Here is an 8,827-nt window from a genome sequence, read left to right on the forward strand (position 1 = left end):
TAATGCCTCTACTTATTTTCCTTATTTTCCTTAACGTCAAAGATTTAACTCCAAAAATCTACATTTATTGTACTTGAAGGGAAAAGAAAAATGATTAAACCTTTTCTTTATTCAATTTTTCAAAAAAAGTTTAAACTAAGGAAATTCGAACTTTAAATTTATTACTACCTTGTTTACAGGCTGACACCTATAATTTTGTTATACCGATTTTATTTCATGATGAGTTCTATAGAAAACTATGGTATATATGTTAATTTCTGTCGGCTAACTTTTTATATTACATATAAAAAGAGAAAAATAAATAAATAAAACAAAATTTTAATTTGCTTTTTTAGATGGTATATTAATATTTAAAAGTAAGTTAAAAAGAGGGTTTTTATTTGATTTTAATTTTTGAGTGCTAATGGTAAAAGATAGCAGTCTTTTCAAGTATAACTCTTTATTCTTAAGGTAGATATAGATGAGATATGGATATTTTAAAAATAATTTTCTTTTTTTCTTTTTTTAACTGTGTGACCAATTATAAAAATAATTAACCTAATCTCTAATCATGTAGCTTAATTTTAAGCATCAAAAAATGGGAAGATCAGAGCCGTCCAATTAGGGAATCAGATGTGATGGTGGGCCCCACTTGTATGGGATCCCTTTGGAAAGAGCACATATACTTGATTAAAGCTCTCTTTAGGGTATCTAATTTGTCAATGGAGGATATACATACAGCCTGTCAACATCTGGTTCTTCCCCCTTTGCTATCAACATTGATATTATTAAAAATAAATATAAAAAAATTAAATAAAAGTGTGAAGTCGATATTTTATCGATATTTTTGTAAATCTGAGGAATTGATGTTGTGTTTTTTAAATTTGAGACACGAAACGGTAATTAATTTTTCTCTTTTAGCTTTTTGGACGTCTGTAATGCCTCAAACTTAGGATTCAGACCAAAATTTGGAATCCGTATTTAGGGACTTGAGATTTCTCCAAGCCTGTCAATCATCTCGTTGATATAGGCAGTGACTATCCATTCTTTTAAATATTACTTAATCATCTTCCATGATCTCAGGATCTCTCTCGGATGTGGTATCAGTTCATCTATGTACCCCTCCTCTCTATTCGGACGTCACAACGTCTCTCTACTTACACATTTTTTATTAGGAAACTTATTTGAATGTCGACATTTTATCAATATTTGGACTCTGAACATTTCTTAGGAGAAACTTTGTTTGACATTAATATTTTGTTGATATTTTTGTAAATTTGAGGACCGAATGCTTTTTATAGATTTAAAGTTTGAACTAAACGAGATCGAACATAACTAAATCGATTAAGGGTTAAGAAACTTATTTTCGATAAAAAGTTCGTGAGTTCAAATCCATATTCTTCATCGGTACTTGAAAAAGAGTTTGAACTAAGTTGGATTAATGATATCTAACAATCAGATTTATTCAATTTAATGAGAGAATCTATATCATTTATTGATTTTAGTTGGGTGTATTTTGCCTCAGCAGTTGATAAAGACTTTTATTAAAAATAAACAATAAATAAATAAAAAGGCTCCTAAGTTTTCAAACATATATTTTATGTCATATTTGGCTAAAAAATTTTATTTAAAAAAAACATAAAGTAGTTATGAATAAACTAGATCAATTTTTTAAAATTAAATATAAAATTGTTAAAATCAACAATTTATTTATTCTTTCAAAGCGAGCCTAGCTCAACGATAATTGACCTATTCCTCTATCCAAGAGATTTGTGAGTTCGATTCTCCACCCTGCATGTTGTACTAAAAAAAATAATTTATTTATTATTTTATAGAAAAATTTAAATGGATAACATATATAGGTAACTTTATTAAAAAAAATCTAAATATAGCATATATAAAACAAATAATTGTAAATATTCTATTCTTAAAAAAATAATTTAATCATTGATTAATTTTAATAATAAAAATTGGGGTACATTTTTATTTCAATGTAATACTCATTAATCAATAAATAACTTAAATATTGATTAACCATAATAGTAACAATCGCTAATTTAATCTATTTATTGATTAATTATAATATGGCTAATCAACTTTACCCATTGATTATCACTTATGCTAGCCAACATACTAATTAACATAGTTAATGTTTTTTTTTTTAACTTTTGTTATATTTTCAAAAAGATAATTTTGTAATTACCACTTTTTCACCATAGTTTTTGGTCATCATATAAAGATTTATTTATTTATTTTTAACTATGCCATTTGATGTGGACAATAATTTTCATTCGAAATAGTACTATCAACAAACATAATCTTCACTTTTCTATATCTTCATTGTCATTTCAAAGTTTATCATTGTAATCATCCCTCTACAGATGTTGATCATATTTTCTGCTTTTTTCTTGCTATCAATAATTTTTCCATCCTAATCAAACTTTTATTTTATTTCTTTTCCTTTTAGTCGGTAGATATAAATAAGATACGCAAATCATAAAATCATGATGATTAATAATTTACTTTGTCAAACATTATATTAATAAAACGAAAATGTGATGTGTGACATTAATATTGATATTAAATAAAATAGTGAATGAATATAATCTAAAGTGGTTGATATATGTAGGATTCATCAAATATTATATCACATCATGTATTTAAATACCATATGGATCTTGCTAATTCTTCAAGCCAACTTAAAATGCTTAGTTGGAAGGAAAATAATATATTAGTTTTAATGTCTATGACAATCCATGTGGCATATGATCTTGTCCCAACAATAATTTTGAATATATATAATTTATTTATTCGTGTCTTTTACAATTATATTTTTGTCCTATATCTTTTAACACTTTTTTAGTACGACATGTGGGTTGGATGATCAAATTCACAACCTCTTGGTTGTAGATATATGTCAATTATCGTTAAGCTATGTTCACTTTGACCTTATTTTAGTACTTAAATTTATATAAAACGTAGCATAACTAATATTAATAAATGATTTGTTACGATTTTCTTAATCATAAATACATCCCTACATATTCATACATATATACATACATATATACAATATATATACATACACACGAATACGTTAGATTTGAGGATAGTTGGTTGCTTAATTATTAAAAAACCTTTCTTTGAAAATTCTAGGGTTGAATTCATTCCATAACTTCTTTTATTAAGGGAAAAAAATCTAATTGGAGTAAACAAATTAGATTATATTGACAAATTTTTTTTAAGGTTTAAATACTATTTCTGTCTCAATATTTTGAGTCTTTTGTTTATTTTGGTCCTATACCTTTTGGAATATCCATTTTGTTTTTTGTAATTTTAACTTTGGTTTATTTAGTCCATATATTTTCAAAATGTTCGTTTGGTCTATGTAATTTTGAAAAGTTACTATTTTCGTCTTTTTTTTTTCTAAAATTTAACACAAATATTATATACAATAAAAATCATTTGGCCTTTAATACAAATTTGTGGATACATTTCAAGAAATTTTCTAAAGTAAAATTATCCTGCTAAAATTACGGTGGAAATAAATGAAATAATAGGCACTTTTTAAAAGTACAAGAATAAAAAAATGGACATTTCGAAAACTTAAAAACTAAAATGAAGAAAAGTGAAAAGTACAAGAGTATCTAAACATTTTTTTAATCTAAAAATTGTGTTATTAAGATTATATTTTGCAAAGGTTATTAAGATTACATTTTACATTTGTTTCCAAAAAAAAAAGGATATTTTAAATCTTAAAGCCATATACCATTCACACTGCAAAAATGGAATCATGATCTTCATCATTGATTCCTTTTGTCAACTATTCATCTTCATTAAAAATCACAACCAAAGTTTCTAAAAGAAAAATAGAATTGAAGTATTACTGATATTGTTTATTTAATATTATTAAAAATCAGAATTAAAGAATTATATCCAACTTTTAAACAATAGAGATGATGTAATTGGAATCTTTATCTTACTTTTTTCAATCACCAATACTTTCTTTTTTAACAAAAAATAATTAGCAAAACAAAATGATGTACAATAAAATGTCAACTGTCTAAATTTTCCATCTTTGTCCTTGAAAATTTTATTCCTATGATATTATTGTTAAATTTGTCAAAGTTCCGGTGCTGTAATTCAAAATTTTTAAAATTTGGCCATTTAATTAGATATGATATATCAAAGTTGAATAGTTAAATTTATCATTAAAGCATAATATATCCTAGTTTGTTTGTATTTTCTAGTTTTTAAGAAACATTAGCATTTAGTAATTGTCTAAATTTCTCATGTATCATATTTAAATGTTTCCAAAACTGGAAACAACGACAAAATCAAGTTTGTTGTTATTTGTTTTCAGTTTTTTCCCAAACATGAAAAAATTCATTCTTCACTTATAAATTCATAATAAATACAAAAATATATAACATTAAAAAATGTAATAGTTGAATTTTAAAATTTAAATTCAATATTAAAATTGTTTAATTCTTTTAATCTAAAATTTAGAGAACCATAAACAAAACAAAAAAATATTACCAAACATGTTTCTATTTTTATTTCAATTAAAAAGACAAAAAAAAAGAAAAAATAGTCGTCGCACAATTCTGTTTTTATTTATTAAAAAGGAAAAAACGAGAAAAAAAGAAATATAAAGTTACCAAATCGGCCTAAAAATTTAAAGACAACCAAAATAAGTAGTAAAGTCAATAGTGTTACATAAATAATACTATTTTAGTGCCAACATGAGCTTAACTCGGTATGTCTCTTGCCAAGACGTCATGAATTTGAATATCCATGTATTTAAAAAAGAGGGAAAGAAAACAATCACCAACTTGTTAGAAGAAAAAGGAGATGGGATTTAGTTGAATTAAATAGTCAAGACTATCAAACTCAAATTGAAGTTCCCAAGCTTTTCTTTTTTAAAAAAAAATATATATATTTTTCATGATGTGGCCAACTTTAATTATCTTTTGAAAATTTTAAAGATGGAATTTAAAGTGAGAAATGGGTTGTAATTGTGACGATGGATGGAACTAAAGTAGGATTAGGAGATGTTTATATATAAATATATAATCTAATCATATCTATCAAAATTCCCTTTTAATTACAATGCAATGCCCTAAAAAAGACACTTGATATTACCAATAGATGCCTTTGTCATTTCCTGAACCAACCCACCTCCCTATCTATACTTCTCCAAATATGCTTTAATTCGTCTCTCTTTCTCCCTCTCTCCCTCCTAAAGTGAGACAGGAAGAGGTAAAAACATCTTTCAATATGATATTATTAGCGAAAGGGAAAAAACTTCAAAGATATAATAAATTATAGAGAGAAAAGAGAGAGATCGAAGTTTCAAAGATGATAACATCTGAGAGACGAGGGAGAGCATTAAGCCAATAATAACGAGTTCCATCAACAATCTATCGTCGACTCCAAAGAAGTAAGCAAAGGACCATCGATAAGCTGCTCCGAGAGGCAAAAGCTTCGAATATGATAATCAAAGATTAGAATATCAATATTGATGAGAAAATATCATGTATTCATTATACAAATATATCGGTAAAAATATCGATATCGATAGATATTCTAGTAATTCAATAAATTTATAAAAAAAAAATATTTTTTAATAAATAAATATTATTATTTCATTAACACTTATATGACATTGATGATGTTTTTATTCAATGAAAATATTAAGAAATATATACAAAGTCTTCTTATTTTAGTACAATAAATATAAAGATGAAGATTCGAACCTTTCAATTAAACAGTACATATCTAACCATTAATGTATGTTCATGGGAGAGAGAAAAGGCTCCAATCTTTCAAAATGATATTAGAGAGAAACAAAAGCATTAATTTTTGTTAAGATGATTCTAGAGAGAAAAGAGAGAGAGAGAAAACAAAAAGGATTTTTGAAGATGATTTGAGAGAGAGAGATTCTATGAGGAAAAGGGTTGATAAGAAAGCAATAAGAGGTCAAAATATGAGTAGGGCCCCTAAAGATTGATCCATATCTCCCAAAAAGCCATAAAGCCCTTTCAAAAGCAATCTTCATATGAGATATGGCCATTGTGGTTGGAGATAAGAACACATGATCATACACTTTTTTTTCCCTCTATAATAACAATCCTTTTATATTTTCTTTTGTTTTATTTCGACCAAAAAAAGATGGTGTGTTTTATTATGTGCGTTGATTTGTATGGATATTTGCCAACAACTTTTGTCTGTGCTGATTTTTTTCCGTCTTACACGTCTTTTCAAAAAAATAATGGTAGAATTTACTTATTGGTTCAATATTTCTCAATTATATGTCACATTTTCAAGGAGTGGTAGTAAAGGAGATAAACATGTCAACATCGATTGAATGTAGGACGAAAAAATCTTAAATTTAAAAGGATTCAATGTCAATAAAAAAAATTAAAAAAAAAGTATAAATTGAGGACACAAACAACTCACAAAAAAGTTTTGAATCATTTTAATGAACAATTAATATTTTTTACAATTATATTTATATTGTCAATAACAAGTATACTTTATTAATTGTACCTTTCTAGATATTTTGATTATATATATATATATTATATATATATGACCTAACTTTTTTTAAGGTAACTATATATTTGTGCATATGATAATTAATTTGAAATTATGGCAAATAATCTATATGTGTGGTTTCAAATGAGATTCAAAATACTTTTGATCTATTGTTTTCTTCAATATTTCTTTTCCTTTCTAAATGCCTATTTACATAAAGTAAATTTGTTGGCTGTTATGTTTGAAGTGACTAAATTAGTCCTATGCTAGGAAAGGAGGTAATTAATATTTGTTATTATTTTATTATTTAACAATTGGATAGAAGTTAAAATTTGCTTCATATTTTAAATGACCAAAATAAACGATCTAATTATACAATACTTGTCAATCAAAACGTAGCTTCCTACGTATAATTTATTAACATGCCTACAATTTTTTAACTCAATATTAATTCATCTTTGCATTTGACTATATCATATGAACTAAAAATCGTCAAACTTAAATAATCTATTTTGAACACCTCTACCAAACTATCTCAAATGAAAGAAAAATAATGTAGTTGTTTTGTTTGGATGATTTTTCCTTCTATGTTTTCTTAAATTCAAGATTTCTTAGGCACAAATTTTCTATCTTATGCCAAAATATTTTTGTCGGTGTAAATATTAAAATTTTGCAATTATAGTTTCTACAACCATTCAAATATGTAAAAATAACTTGTTCGTGGATGGTCCTCAAAGTCATACCTATTTTCTGCCATTATCTTCAAATCTAAGATAAACTTTTATTCAGAAAACAATATTTTAGGCCCAAATTCGAGCACTTAATTGGGAAAATAACAGAAAACAAGATTTTAGGCCAGCCCAAGGCCCATGGGCCTCAACATTATTTTCTCTCCTCACAAACTTCTCCTTCTTGTTCCTTTTAACATTTGGAAACAATTTTTTCTCTTAATAAATATTGTAATATGTGAATGAAGAACTCGAAAAATTATTAATTTGTGTAACCAATTGAGCATAAATTAAGTGCTGGAATTTGGGCCCAAATTTTAGATGGTTTATTGGTTGGTTCCGTTACTTTTTTAATACTTTTAATTTCTAACATTTTTTTATTTTCAAGTTCAAACCTAATTTAAAAGGCGAAATCATTTTTTATTCATTGAGCTTGGTATCAGCTCTTTCAGTTTCAACTAATTTACTCTCTTTTTTTTTCTATTTTTTGGTCTCTCACCCTCTTTTTGTTTCTCTGCAAACACTTTTTATTCCGGTTTTTTCTACTTAATTATTATATATTTTCTCGATGGATTAGTGTTGTTATTGTAAGTTGGAATAACCCAACAATTATTTATGCATATTATACAAATAAATAAATGTTAAAAAGCACATTTTGTCCCTATATTTCCATTGAATATCATTTCGTCTGTTTTTTATTTTTTATTTTTGAAAAAACTGTTTCATAACCAATTCAATTTTAAAAAAAAAAAATTTAAATCATTTCAACTTTTGAAATCTTTTTCTTTTTTCTTTTAATGCTCAACTTTTTTTTTTACATATTTCTCTTTAATAAATTTCTTGTTCGCCCTACATTTTTTTACTTCCTAAACTTCACTCTTTAAAAATTTATCACTCTCTCTAAAATTTTCATCTTTTCAATATTTACTATTATTTCTCTCAAGTCTCCAAAATTTTAATCTATATGTTTTTTTCTTTTTGTTCTAATATATCACTCACATCCCTCTCTCTCAAAATTTAATATTCTCCCAAACTTTTTTCTCTCTCAAATTTCACCTTTTATAATTTGTCTTTCTCTAGAAAAAAAATATATTTTCTCGATATAATTTTTTTGTTGTCTTCCTAATTTTTCTTTCTTTGTCATATTTTGTTTTCAACTTTACTTTTCTCTCACTAAAATTTTTTCCTCTAACTTTTTTTTAAAATCTGTTTCTTTATGTTTCTATAGTTTAGTCTCGCTAAATTTGCTAAATTTTACTTTCTCTAAAATTTCTCTTTAAAAAATTTATTTTTATCTCACTAAATTTGTTAGGATGACAAAAATTCACAGGAGTGTCCCTTATTCCATTTTAATTAATTAATATATACTTTATTAACATTTTTACTACATTATGAATAAAACATTAAATATTTTTAAAAACTTATTATTTATACTAGAAATAATAATCGTAAAGATAATTAATATATATTCGTTACATTTTTTTAATACTAAAATAATTAAAATTAATTATTAAACCGATAATATTTTCTACAAATATCCCCGTCCTCAAATGAGGATTCTTCGATCTAGACCTCGATTT

The sequence above is a fragment of the Momordica charantia genome, assembly GCF_013281855.1.
Source record: "Momordica charantia cultivar OHB3-1 chromosome 9 unlocalized genomic scaffold, Mcharantia_2.0 BLBB01000009.1, whole genome shotgun sequence".
In the NCBI taxonomy this organism is placed as follows: Eukaryota; Viridiplantae; Streptophyta; class Magnoliopsida; order Cucurbitales; family Cucurbitaceae; genus Momordica; species Momordica charantia.